Source organism: Cricetulus griseus, chromosome 8 (assembly GCF_003668045.3).
Source record: "Cricetulus griseus strain 17A/GY chromosome 8, alternate assembly CriGri-PICRH-1.0, whole genome shotgun sequence".
NCBI classification, from domain to species: domain Eukaryota; kingdom Metazoa; phylum Chordata; class Mammalia; order Rodentia; family Cricetidae; genus Cricetulus; species Cricetulus griseus.
The window spans coordinates 12899543-12913970 of NC_048601.1; positions in this window are offsets into that span (position 1 = coordinate 12899543).

Here is a 14428-nt window from a genome sequence, read left to right on the forward strand (position 1 = left end):
GGGATGCACTGGTCTGTATAAGATGCCTGGGATGCACTGGTCTGTATAAGATTCCTGGGATGCACTGGTTTGTATAAGATGCCTGGGATGCACTATTTGAGGCTAAACAGAGAATACAGTTGCCACTCTGGCACCCTTTTGCCAGCACCATTATAAATTTCACTTTAAAAAAGCTTTGTAAACTGGTTTTTATTTCTTTAGAAGGGCTCATCTGGATGGTAAGTGAGAACATTTTGATTTAGAATCACTAAAGAGAATATCAGCTTCCACAAGGTTAAGAATAAAATTCCATATTAATAGGGAAGTCATATGAACACCATTTCATTTGTAACACACCTATTGAGAAGCACCAAGTAATGCCTTGAAATGGTCATTGTAGGTTTAAGTATAATTCATTGGAGCCTATAATTTTTCCAGGGCTTAGCAACATTAACTCTGGTCAGAACCTTCATAGAAGGAGAGGGAGGGTACTGATGCAAGGAAGATGGTCTTCCTTCTTGAATTGGATTCACAGTCTCATCAGAAGAAAAATTGCCAACATCTTGGCAGAAAACACAAATTTGCATATTATTCACAGACATTTGCATACTGAGTTCAAGAGGCTCTATCTTCGAGTATGTAAAATAGATAGTGTAATCTACTGCAATTGTGTTTCAATCCAGTATCCAGTGCATTACACAAATGAAACACATAACACATTTAAAGATCACATTCCAGAAGAAGGAAGATGGCAATCAGATGAAGGCAGTGCATCAGTAATATTGCCAGGGAGCAGGGCCTGTCTGGTGTGGCTGCAGTGTGAGATGGGTAAAGCTGCTACCTCAAATGTCCTCTGAGGAACAAGTCCGCCTGGGTGGGTCTCACTCCTGCTGGAGTCTGCAGTGTCAGAGCTCATGGTGCCAAGGCGCTCCCTCTGCCAAGGTGGAAAATATGCACAGTGGTGCCTTCTCCCAAATCCTAACTGGGCTGAACAAAAGTCACACGATGATATTTGGGCATGTTGGTGCATGCCTTTAATCCCAATATGAGGAAGGCAGAGGCAGGCTTGGCTATGAGTTTGAGGCCAGTCATGTCTACACAGCAAGTTCCAGGCCAGCAGGGGCTAAATAGTGAGACCCTATCTCAAAACAATAACCAAAAAGAGTCACACCATGTGCAGGGGAAAGCCTGACACCTGGGTTCCATTCTGTCCTATGAATCTTCCATGTTTGAGCCTAGAGACCTAGTTTACCTGTGCCGATACAACAATGAGAACAGGGGTGATTAGGAGAACCCAGTCAGTCGTAGTTTTGCTGTCTCAAGAAGCAACCCGTCTCCTCAAGACACTAACACAAATGATAATGCTACTTATAGTTATGTCCCTGGCTCCTCCTCTGACTAGATCATCACTCTTTGTCTTCTCCTAAATGAAAATGCTTGCACTGTTACTGGACAAGCTAATCGTCAGGCCGTGCATAGTCCACCATTACTTAGCATAGTTTATTCCCTAGGAGATGATGTTGGGTGGGCAAACCTCACAGGATGCAAAAGCCCAAAGCTTCTAAGAGCAAGCCAGTAGTTGAGGCAAAGGGAGGTGTTGACGCTCTGGTAGGAAGGACTTTCCAAGTCACGACATCTGTTTCTCAGCAGTGTTGAAACAGTCTTCTTAATGTTCTAACAAGTCCCTAGGTCATGAAGGCCAACTTCAAGGTGCCATGGAATTGGAGCAGCAGGCACTGGGGACAGAGAGTATGAAGATGGTGAGGAAGCTGGATAAGCCAGCAGTAAAGGACATATCAAATCATAGGTTCCAGGTGGGCTGAAGGACCTTGGGTCTACACCCACCCCTTACTGGGAGTCTGATAGTCTTATGCTGGCACAGACAGAAGGCAGAAGTAGGAGTTCAGAAGAAGGTCAGGGCTCCAGTTGGTGAACTGGAATTCAAGATAGATTTCCTGCTGTGGTAGGGGATGGTAGTTCCTTTAGGGAAGCCAGGAAAGCCAGTCATCTGCCCTCCAAGGCTGGTGGGCTACAGGGCCTCAGTGTATGGAGTTAGGTCAGGAAGAGAGTTTGAATGGTTCCCACTCATGTGAGGGTCCCACCCATAGCCTTGATCAAGATTTAAACATTTGTACACTTTTGTTTTTGAGATAATATAACTATGTCCTTTCTCCCTTCCTTTTCTTCCCTCGGTAACTTTCTATATATTTATCCCTCCTTGCTTTCTTACAAATTCATTGCCTGTTTTTTCATTAGTTGTTGTTACATGCATATGTACATGCTCATATACAGTCCTAAATATAACCTGCTCTGTGTGTATAAGCTTACTCATATGTATGTATTCAGGGCTGACCATTTGGTATTGGGTAACTAGTTCATGTACTCCCCTGGGGAATAATTTCTTCCACTCTCTGATTTCCTTAGTTGCCTGCAGTTCTTCGTGTGGGGTTGAGATCTCATGGGCTTTTCCTGTCTATTTTGGTACACCCATTGGTGTGGTCCTTGTTCAGCTCAGGTTTAAACAGTCATGTTGGTGAGACTTTATGGGTGTAGTTTCTGACGTCACTAGGAGACACAATCTCACAGCAAACTCCCCAATCCTTCAGCTCTTATAGTCTTTCCTTTCTTTTCTGAAATGTTCCTGAGACTTACATGTGGGAGTAGATTCATCAGTTGGGACTGGGCTCTGCATTTTGATTGGTTGTGGTTTTCTGTAATGGTCTCCATCTATTGCAAAGAGAAGCTTCCTTGATGAGTTGTGAGGATGCACTCACATCTGGAGCTAAGCACCCCAGAGGAGAGAGAACGTGTGATGCTCATGTTTCTGGATCTGGGTTACTTGACTCTGTATGCCTTGGTCAAGCTTTCCTTAGAGGCCTGAAGAAGACCGAGTCTTCTGATCCACCAGGCTGGAGAAACACTGATTGAGAGTAAGCAAGGTTCTGCTGATTGTCCCTTTCTGTCTGCGACTTCTAAGTGTTTTAGCTTCCCAGACTGAGATGTACTTCTGTTTGTCACTTGAATGAAGGCCAGGTATATGCCAATTTTACCACTGCAAAATGCATCCGTGGTGGCATCCCAGAAGAGCTTCGAGCTTGAGAGCTCAGCAGTTTAGGAGGGTAGGGAATGGTTAGGATGGTCTTGGGGAACAGATGGGCTTTACTGTGATTTTCATGCCACCCCACCCCCATCGCTAGGTAAGTTACTTAACCTCCTGCACTTGCTTTTTCCATTTGCAAAATGGTGTTTAATATGCACATGCCTTGCAGAGGTTTTGGGAGAATTAATTAGGCAAAGGTTACAAAGTAGTTGGAAAATGAAGCACTAAATGTTATTAAGTTGTGTAATTATTCTGCGCTAACTTAAAATTCCTTCAGCAGACTTGGCTATAAAGGCGTGTGTGTGTGTGTGTGTGTGTGTGTGTGTGTGTGTGTGTGTGTGTGTGTGTCCTATCCCAGGCTAAATAGGTAGATGACAATTTTGTTTTCTATGCCTCTATGTGTTATACCTCTATATGTTATCAGCATATATTGTATGAAATTTTTTCAATAAAAAAAATCCGTTTGTATGCTTCCACCAAAAAGATTTTTATTTTTATTTTCTGAGTGTTTGCCTACATGTGTTATGTGCACCACATGCATGCTTGGTGCTTGTAGAGGCTGGAAGAGCATGTTGGATTTCTTGGAACTGGAGTTACAGATGGTTGTGAGCCACCATGTGGGCAGGGAATCGAACCTGGGTCATCTGCAAGAGCAGCCCGTGCTCCTAACTGCTGGGCCATCCCCTCAACCCCAAATTGACTGTGTTTAACATTCTAATGTCTAATGTCTGCTTTCATTGTTTTTTACTTTTAATTTTTCACACCAATGCAGCTGTTTCGTTGTTTGCTCAACTGAGTTGGACATTTGTTTGTTCGTTTTGGTGCTGGAGACTAAACCCCATATGTGCACTGAGCAAGTGAGCTGCTGTTGGGCTGCACTGCCTCAGCCTGCAGCTGACTTCTCACTGGGACAAAGGAGCCAATAGCTCTCTAGAATGGTTGAAGGTGGTCTGGGCATGGTGTCAGGCCTGGGGGCTAGGCTCACGGCCATCAAGACAGAGCCAATGTCACTGTATCTTGGAGGAGACAGCACAGTGTTCCTCATGCTTCAGAAAGACGGTGGATATAGTCATACCCGGCCACCGAGCTGGCTACAGAAGTAACAGACAGATCCTGACCCCGTGAAGCCTTGATTGGCCCTCCTCTCTTTCCAAGGAGTGCCAAAGAAAGAAAATCTATGCGATCCATGCTCCCCACCCTTTGCTACTCAACGATAATCGTTACTTGCCCTGGAAGAGTGGCAAAGTGTAACACTGAAGAAAGTCCCCAAGTGCTCGGAAAGCAGGCCACACTGACTAAGCACAAACCAGCCTTTAGGGAATCAGACTTCTTTTTCTGTTCCTATTCATGCTGTCTTTTGATGATCTTTTTTTGTAAGAGTTCCTTTGAATTCTCTGCCTTTCTCTCCCATCCTGACATATTAGTTTTCTTTTTTCTTTCTCTCTAAGCTTTGAGGAGAGACAGAACTTTTATTTCCATGAAGTTTTTATATCTATGAAGGTATTTAAAAACATCAATGGCAGTGTGTTTTATAAAACATTTCTGAACTGTGTGCCCACTTGTAAGGTATTTGTTTGTGTAAATATTATCTATTGCCGAAGAAAAAATTTCAGAAGTCACTTAGTGCTATTCAAATGTTATAATCCATTATCTTTTTGTTTGTTTTTATTTTCTGTTGTCTTTGTGTGTTTTCTTTTCCTAAGATGTTTCTCCTCACCTTTGTAATTGTTTCCCAGACTGACAATTTATTTCCCGGTGCCTGCATTTCAGGATTGGGTAAATCGGTGATTAAAAGCATGGGTGTTTGGCTATGTCTTCCCAGCTCCTCCATCTAGTAGCTACAGAGTCTGGATTACTTTAAATCTCCTACACCTCAGTTTATTTTTATGCTCCATGGACTTATAACACGGGATTATGCAATGAGTAACTGTTTTGCTGTGAGGAACCCTTGGGGCAAATCATCTCGTGAATGATATGTACTTGTCCAAGAGTGAGCACTTGCTCTGTGGGCCTCGGCTGTGCTAATGGCATATGACATTTTCTTAGGAGACATCGAAGCCTGGAGCTGGTACGGATCAGAAGGTCATTGTAGGGTAAGGATGAAAGGGCATCCATTGCAGTGGTCCTCTGTAGGGAGACACTGTAGCCCCGCCTCCTAACAGCCCCTACAGGGATGCCTGGCCACGCCCACAAGGGTGTGGTCAGAGGGAGGTCGAAGATGAGAGTTCTTAAGAGGCCACGAACTCGTGGATGCCCCTTCTCTCTGGCCACGCTAGCTTGCGAGCTCTGGCACGCTCTGGCTTTGTTGTTTGGGCTGGTGTTTATCTGATTAAAGATATCTTAGCCTTACGGACTACGGATCATCTTTGAGTGCACGCATCACGTAATAACAGTCTTCCACCTTCCTAATGCTTCGACCCTTAATACAGTTCCTCCTGTTGCGACCCTCCCAACTGTAACACTAGTTCATTGCTACTTCATAACTGCCGAGAATCATAAATATCTTATATCCTGGGTATCTGCTACGCAATCCCAAAGGGGCCTCGACCCACGGGTTGAGAACTACTGTTCTAGCAGTACCAGGGCTGAGTGACAGATGAATAGTGGGTAAGAAATGGGAAGCCAGCACCTGTTCTGGTCAGGTTCTTCCCCTTGCCTGTGGGAAGGCCATCACCCTGTCTCTATTTCTCCTTCACCTGGCCCTCTACTAAAAACAAAAAATCTATCACCCAAAGTACCCACTCTAGCCTCCCAAGTCCATTGTTTACAACTGACCTCCCAAGTCCATTGTTTACAACTGACTCCTTGTTTGCTTCTCTGCATCCTTTTTTTTTTTTTTTTGAGTGTGGTCCAGGACCCAGACTTGATCCAAAGCCAGAACCAGTTGGGGCATGTGGATAGGTAAAGACAGTGACATAAAGGGTGTTCATTCTAAGGCATCTTCTATATGACTGGTTTCAATTTTCAGATAAAATATATGGCAAGAAATGCATTTGACATCAAACTAGCAATACACCTATAAAAAATAGAACTGAAAACAACCTTTAGCCTACAGATTGTCAGGAACTGGGCTATACTAATTTGTCCCATTGGAGAAGACACTAGCTATGACTGGCTGGAGGCTTGGGTGTGCTGGGATGGGGTGGGGTCATGGGTACCTCCACTTTGTCATCTTTAGGGCATAACAGTGTCACGTTGAACAACCTTGAAAAGTACAGATGCCCCAATGTCATCTCAGTTACTGTGTGTCATCTGGTTTAGGCCTAAGTACTGGCCAACTCTACCTAGTGTTCATGTATTTGTGGTCGGCGTTGACTACAATTATATTTTGGCAGTACTGTGTTAGTTATGGACTTTTCCCCCAGCTGTACACTTTGCCCTCTTTAATCTCCCTTCATGCATAGGTGCTTTGTCTTATGAACAAGGTAGATTCCCAGAGGCAGTTCCTGAGACGTTTTGATTGAAAACAAAAACCAGCTCTCAGGTGGTGAGAACTGGGAGTCTTAGAAAAAAAGCCATGCACCTATGTCAAATATTCCACGTGGTTCATTAGAACTTTGTGATTATGGAGAGTCGGAGCATTGCAGGTACATAGACGAATTATCTTGGCTATCTTTAGTCTCTTTGAGTGCCATTCACTGCACACACCTGTGCTGGAGCTAACATCCTTTCCACTGTCAGGGAAAACTGTAGGGAGAAACCCTAGCCCCGCCCAATAGTCCTGGGACAGGTACCAGGTGGACCCCGGACTCGCCCATAAGGGCGTGGTGAAGGAAAGCCAAGGTGATGTAAGGGAGCTTCTTAAAGACTGCACGTGGAGACCCTAGTCTTCTTTCTGGCCTCCTTAGCTGCGTTCCTGTGACCTCGCTCTGGCCTGCGTTTTGCCCTGGTGCTTTCTTGAATAAAGAAATCTTACCATCACGGATTAATTCATCCTTGAGCACACGCTGCAACCTTTATTCTTCAGAAAACATTTGAAATGTACTAATGGATCAACCTCTACTAACCTAGAGAATGTCATCGGGTAACATACAAACCTGTAACCGCCTTCCCTGCTTTGCTCTGATAGCCCACCTTATTTGGAAAATGACCTCATTTTATGACTTTCTTTTGTTCTGTGTCTATAAAACATTTGTACAACCAATTCCATGTTGGAACATGTTATTCTGGCCATGGTGACTCATCTTTGGTCAGAGTAAACAACCTCTTGTTTCCTTTGAGGGGAGATCTGTGTTTGGCTTTAGCAGTCTGTGGATCCCTAAACCAGACTAAGGTTTCCTGCAGACACACTCACCTTCTGCACCTCTCAGACCTGCTGTTGGATGAAGGAAGTGGGGAGCAGGATGTGTGTTATAGGCAAGTATGGAAGACCCCACCCACAAAGTGGGAGTCACCTTTCATATAGAGGGTGGAGAAGAGCTAGAGTGATAGTTATCCCTCTCATATGCGGAGGCTTGATGGGGAGGGATCCTAACCCACCCTGCTGGCAGCAAGTTCTTAGGGATGGACAGTAGTCCTCCATACTTAGGGACAGGTGTCACTCACGTGCCTTCTTTATTTGATTGAAACTTAGGTCACTTTTTTGACTCTAGCTGCTCTTTTTCTGTGGTTTAATATTTATATTTCATTGTCCATTGGTTTCCCTATAGTGCATTGGTGGCATCTAGAAATTGCTGTCAAAGGTACAGATCTTATTCCCCATGTCAGGGACAATCATTGTTCTTTTCTCTACATTTTGGTGTGGGGGACAGTTATTAATGTGAGTTTTTCCTCTTCCACCTTCTCACATGTTTCAGTTCTATTATCTGATTCTCTGCACAACTTCTGTGGCCTGATGATGTTCTGTGGGAATAGCTGTGACCTCCTCCAAGGTGTCTTCTTGGTTTCTCTTAGCCACTGTCACAAACTAGCTCTGATGACAGACTGGATGAACCTAAAGCCTGTCTGTCCCAGTCAAGTCTTCTACCACTAAGCTACATCCGCCAAACCTCATGATTTATGACTTTTTATCAAACTAGAGTGAGACAGAAATGTCCTCAGCTTGACAAAGGCATCTGTAAGATCTACCTGGACAGTGAAAGACTAACTGTTCTACCTCTAAGAATGGGACAAGGTGGTGGTCGTGCACACCTTTACTCACAGCACTCAGGAGGCAAAGGCAGGCAGATATATGTGCAGTCTAGACTACATAGTGAATTCCAGGACAATGATGACTACACAGAGAAACCCCATTTGAAAACAAAACAACAACAACAACAACAAACAAAATGGGTCAAGGAAGTTCCTGCCACTACTACTGTGGATATTTATCTTGGAGTCCATTTCCAGGATTGCAAAGTGGGAAAAGAAATAAAGAGAAAAACAAAGCTATTTTTATTTACAGGCATCATAATTATAAGAAGGTTTAAAACAGTGTGCCCAAGAAAGCCACAAAACAGAGTAGGTTAGGTAGTGAGGTCACAGGATGTAAGGTATTAATTCATAAATATATTAGTAGATATACATAAAATATTTATTTATATATTATTTACTACCAATGGACAACTAGAAATTAGGACTAAGATACAATGCCAAATATACTTTACAGACATATATTATGAAATTCTGGCTTAATACAAAGGTTGATTACTTTTTCTCATATGTTTGCATAGATTTAACACTGAATGTCCTGATGGGTGTTCTCTATAGAAATTAACAGTTAAAAGTTATGTGAAAGATCAAAAAAACTGAAATGATTTCAGTATAAAAGAATGAAGCTGTGGGCTACACACTGACTACTGATATGATTAGCTCTACTGTAAATCAGCAGTAATGAAGATGATGTGCCATTGAATGAGGAGGGACACAAGGCTCCATCCAAGTAAAACCCTCTAGTAGATTACCATTCACATCATGTGACAAAGATTCCCATTCACATCATGTGACAAAGATTCTCATTCACACCATGTGACAAAGATTCCCATTCACACCATGTGACAAAGATTCTCATTCACGCGATGTGACAAAGATTCCCATTCACACCATGTGACAAAGATTCCCATTCATGCCATGTGACAAAGATTCCTATTCACGCCATGTGACAAAGATTCCCATTCACGCCATGTGACAAAGATTCCCATTCACGCCATGTGACAAAGGTCTGACAAGGCTGATGAGGTAGTATAGAAAGAATCTTTTAGCAAATGCTATGGGAATTGTATGTGAGTGTTCAGATAGCTTTAGTCATGACCCCCGAAGGAGGAAATATTGAAATATCTGTAAATAGCAAACACATTGTGGTATATCTATGCAAGGAAATATTACTTGGAAATAAAAGGTTGGCATGTTAATACAGTGACACAAAGGAATAGAAAAATCCATTCTGTCAGATGATGGAGTTTAGATGCAAAAAAAAGGTGGTGCAGGGTTTTATTCCATGCATAGGGCATTCTAGAACATTCTAGAACAGGAAAAATCCGAGAGAAATCAGATCAGCAGTTCCCAGGGGCAGCAGAGGGGTAAGGGACTGACGACAGGAATCATAGTGTCCTCTTGAGACACTTCCTTGGGATGGGCCTCACATTCTGCATGCTTTTATATGGATGACCCTAAAATGGTGGATTTTAATGTATGCAAATTATATTTCAGTAAACTGGACCTTAAAAAAAGATTTTGTTATTAGCTAAAATTTACATACTGATATATGCATGGATGAATAATTTATTTGTCAGTTCCATTTAGCAATCATGAACCTCACATTTGCATAGCACCTCCTTTCGCTTTGTGAACTACTTTCTTACTTTTCCACGGAACTCTTACAACCCCCTGGAATAGGCAACGTGCTCATGTTTCAGTAATGAGCTTTCCACTGAGGTTCAGAGCGGGGCTAAGTGGTGTGTTGAGGGCGCATGGTAAATCAAACTGAGTTTTACCTCTTTCTCTCAAGAAAGCAGAAAAAATGGAGACGGTTTGGGTTGTGGAATTGGGGAAATGGGATGAAAGAGGGACGGTGATTGAATAGGTGTGAGTAGAGGCTCGACAGCTCCTTGGTTAACCTCCTCGGGTGGGCTCTCGAGGGGGCCTTCTCTCAAGTTGTCTGAGGGCATCTCCATATGCATTTAGGAGGGAGGGTGAGAGTAGGGGCGATGGTCTGAGACAGGCAGGACCTTTGCTCATTCTTCCAGTGCGGATGGAGAAGCCTTGCATGTGCCAGCAAAGCTCTCTGCCATTGAGTGACAGTCCCAGCCGTAGAGTTCACTTTACAGGAAGCAGAATGCAGTGTGGGAAGCTGGAATGGGAATGATTTTAATGGGGGAATTTTGCTTTGGAATAAGAAAAGAATCCAGACGAAATATGGTGGCAAAAACAACTCATGACATTTTACCAGGCGATAAAGAATTTGGTAGCAGAATGGAGAAAGCAACAAGCTTGGACTCAGATCTGAACACAAATTAGACAAGGGAGCTGGGTGTGGTGGCACACCTGTAGTCCAGAACTCAAGAGGCTGGGGTGAGGGTGAACGTGTGATTAAGGGCAGCCTGAGGTATATGGTGTGACCCTATCTCAAAAATACCTATATAAACAAGACAAAGAAAAATGGGAAGAACATAGGAACACATATGAAAATGTTTCAAACGTGCTAGCCTTGAAACAAGGTGGGTAATGCAACAGATGTATGGAACTGTGAAACTAGACCTTCCTCTATGAGTTAAGAATGAGTAAGATCTTAGTCACCAGCTCAGCTGGGGGAGAAGAAGGCATGGGAACATGGGGACATCCCAGGCAGAAACACAGTCCCGGAGAGATAGAAAGACAGGAGTAAAGGATGGCCCCAAGAGGGTAAGAGAGTAGAGGACGGGCCTATTTCTGGTAAGGTTCAGTGTCTCCAGTATGCAATCCAAAAGCACCTCCCCCTTATTCTTATACCATGTGCCTGTTTCATCCGACTCCAGTATTCTGCCAGCCCCTCCTGTAGAGCCAAGTGTCCACCTAGTGACAGATGCCAACCCTGCACCCCGACAGATGCTGCTCAGCTCATGGCCATGGGCACACAGTTAGAAACTGTTGGCTTTTTGGACGTGGGAGGACTTTCTGGTGTGTGAAGTTGTTAGTCAAGTGTTCCAGTTCTGCTTGACATGGGGAAACGTCAGACCTTGATGATACATCCTGTGGTCTGTGGCCGTCTGGGCGGCCAGGTCTGGTGAGGGAGTGAGGAGCTGATTCAGCCTCCGAAGTTTCTGGGAAAGGAGGCATGACCTATGACAGCAATCCTGTCCCCTTTCACTTCTGTGGTGAGGGTGGACATGATAACCAGGCTTGATATATATACGGTTCCAACAGTGACAGAATGCTACATTTGGTGACAGTGGCTCCTTGCCTCCTTGAACAACAGTATGAAATGTTAGAGTGACCAGTTTGTGACTGTGTTACCACTATGACATGAACGGTTCCATATTTTCCCCTTCCTACCGATTGCCATCTCTTCTCTGTATACTAAGAAAACTAGAGTCAAGTGTCTTATGTTTCCTTGACACAGCACTTGTTTCCATCCCTTCTGGTGTGGCTTTCTTTCCTTCTGTGCACTGGTTTATCATTTGTGTCTTCTGGGACAAATGACTCCAAAAGTGTTTCCTGAAGTGTATTCTAACCAAATCGTGGAGGAAAATGAAGGGAACTCAGGGCTCCAGTAAGCAGAGCAATTCTTTAGAAAGAGCAGTCCTGCCCAGTGCTCACATGTCTCTGAGCGAAAATGCCCTGCCTGCCCCTGGATTTTATTTCATAGTTGTTCTGATAACTCCTACATGCTTCCCTTGCCCCTGATTCCTAGTGTTTTACATTTCTCATTCTCAAAACATTAGCTCCTACAGACCACTCTCTGGGAATGCTCTTCGGACCTTTGGCCATTCTTCACAGGAGGCCAGGTTCTCAGAGAGCATTGCTGCTCCAAAGGATGCTTTCCAGGAGTGAGGCTGGACCACAGGTATTATCAGTATATTCTATCCTGCGGTGGGTGATACCTGTGGCATTCAGGCCTGGATTTTGCCAGTTTGAACCAGAGTCTTGTAGGCACGATGCTGGTGGCATGTGTACAGTTAATGGTTAGAGTGGGAAACAGATGGTACTTTCAATTTGTTTCATTGTAATAGCATCTAATAAAAGGATTGCTTGCCAAAGCCTGGGCAATGTGCAGAGGCCACCAGAAATGGTCCACTGTGTTGGAGCAAGCAGGAGCTTCATATAGGGACTACCCTTGGGGACCTTGAAGGAGAAGGGAGGAGGTGATTCCTGGAGTCTCCAGTGGGCTGTATGGAACTCATATGGAGAAGGTCCCTCAAGGGAATCTATGATCATCAGGGGAGTGATACACCCAGCGTGGTAAAGCGTGGAGGAAGAGCTAGGAGAGCCAGTACCTAGCCTTTTGGCTCCTTCCTCCTTTGTTCCCCTTCCCCATTGGAAGAGGGGGCACCCAGAAGCTCCTTGAGAGAATTCACACAGAGCTGTGGGGAGTGGAGAGCAGCTCTTGAAGAGTGAGTCAAAGAAAGGCATTCACAGGATAATCAGATTGGAAGAGACTTTGAGAGGCCCATGGACAAATCGCCTTCAACCTCTCCCCAGATCCCTGTGAAATCTGATGTGTTGGTGCATGTCTGTAACCCCAGAACTCTGGAGGCAGGAGGATCAAATTCAAGGTCATCCTTGGCTACACACTTGGTTTGAGGCCAGCCGGGGCTACAGGAGAACCTATCTCAAAACAAAAGCAAAATAATATAAAAAGAAATACAGCAGGAGACTTCTATTTTATAGATGAGAAAATAGAGCCACAGGTCAGTTTGTGGCGGAATTGGAGCATGTGCAAAACCTCCCCATCCAAAGTTCTGTGCCTTCTACTCATAGAGTAATTCATAGGGAAGGAAAAAGGAGATACAAAGGAGATTAGAGGGTTAAGAACCAACTAAAGATGAATGCGCTGGCCCATGTGGCGTTAGAAGGATTTAAGCAAGTTCAGAACTTAATTATGATCGGCTGTGTGGTTAACAAATGTGTGTATTGATTGGAATAATAAAGACAGCATTTTTTATTAGAGAGTGTCTGATTGTGCTTATGCCTGGACCAGCCAGCTCAAATAGGATAGCTTCTATTTCTTATTGATTCTGGCCTGGCCACTGGTCTCTCAGAGGTACAATCTCTGAGGTTAACTGTAAACCTACACTCTGTGGTGAAGACCATGTCATGTTTGATTATTGTGTTTCATCAGCACAGGCCAAGAGAGAGAGGTTTAATGTATACACATACATACAATACTTATCTGGACATGGATTTACACATACATGCATACATGTGCAAGTAACAAAGAACGATGACCTTGGAATAATCCCTGTATAATATCAAGAAGCCAAAAACAGTATTGATGTTGATTGTATCTCCTCTTCATTTAAATACCTTGGGACACGAAGGTTCTAGAATACTGCCTTTATTTGCTTGAGTATTGGTGGCGTTGGAGGGTGGTGACTCATGATTGGTACTGTTCATTCATTCTAGCCAGGGACAAGTGTTTATTGCACATTATTCTTACATATGTCACTTTGTTAAGCACTGGGGATGGAGAAAGGAGACAAATGTAGTCCACATGTCATTTCATTAGGGTTGGCACAAGAGTCATTGTATTGGCAAACACATTGGAAACCAAGTCCTGCAGTACCCGTGCTCCCATCTCCTTTCCTGTACAACCTATCACTGAAGATATGACTCTAGAAGACGATGGATGGCTATTTGGATATACTTGAAGCTGTCCTATTACTTAGTATAAAATGTGGAGGCTATTTAGTGGCTGGTGAGGTGAGGAGGGAGCATTGCTGGTCAAGCCTGAGATTTCAAGTCTATTTTCAATACAGCTCATGTTAGATTGTTCCTTGCAGGCTTTAAAACAACCTGTTTCTGAGGTCAGTGGAAATTGCACTCATGTTAGAGCAGGGGGGAGGAGGGCAGCAGCTCTTGGGTTGCTTTCTAAGTAATTTGAATCAAAAGGGACTCCTTATCTGGCTCTGAGCAGAGCAGATTCGATTCAATGAATAAATATCAGGTGCCCGCTATTTGCTAGATGCTTTCAAGTAAATTGTTTAATATTCACAATGACCCTGTGAGAGAATGATAATCCCCTTTTATAAGCAGGAAAATGAGGTCCAAGTGTTTTCTGTTTCTCCTGCCCCTTTCCTCCCAAGATAAGCAAGAGTCCAAGTCAAGTTTCAACCCCAGATCCTTGGACCTTAGGGCATTGTTTGCTTCACTGTGTCTTAAAACCCTATTACATATTTCTGTTTTGGTTGTATTAGTTAATTTTCTTGTGACAAGGGCCCAGCCAGAAGCAACTTA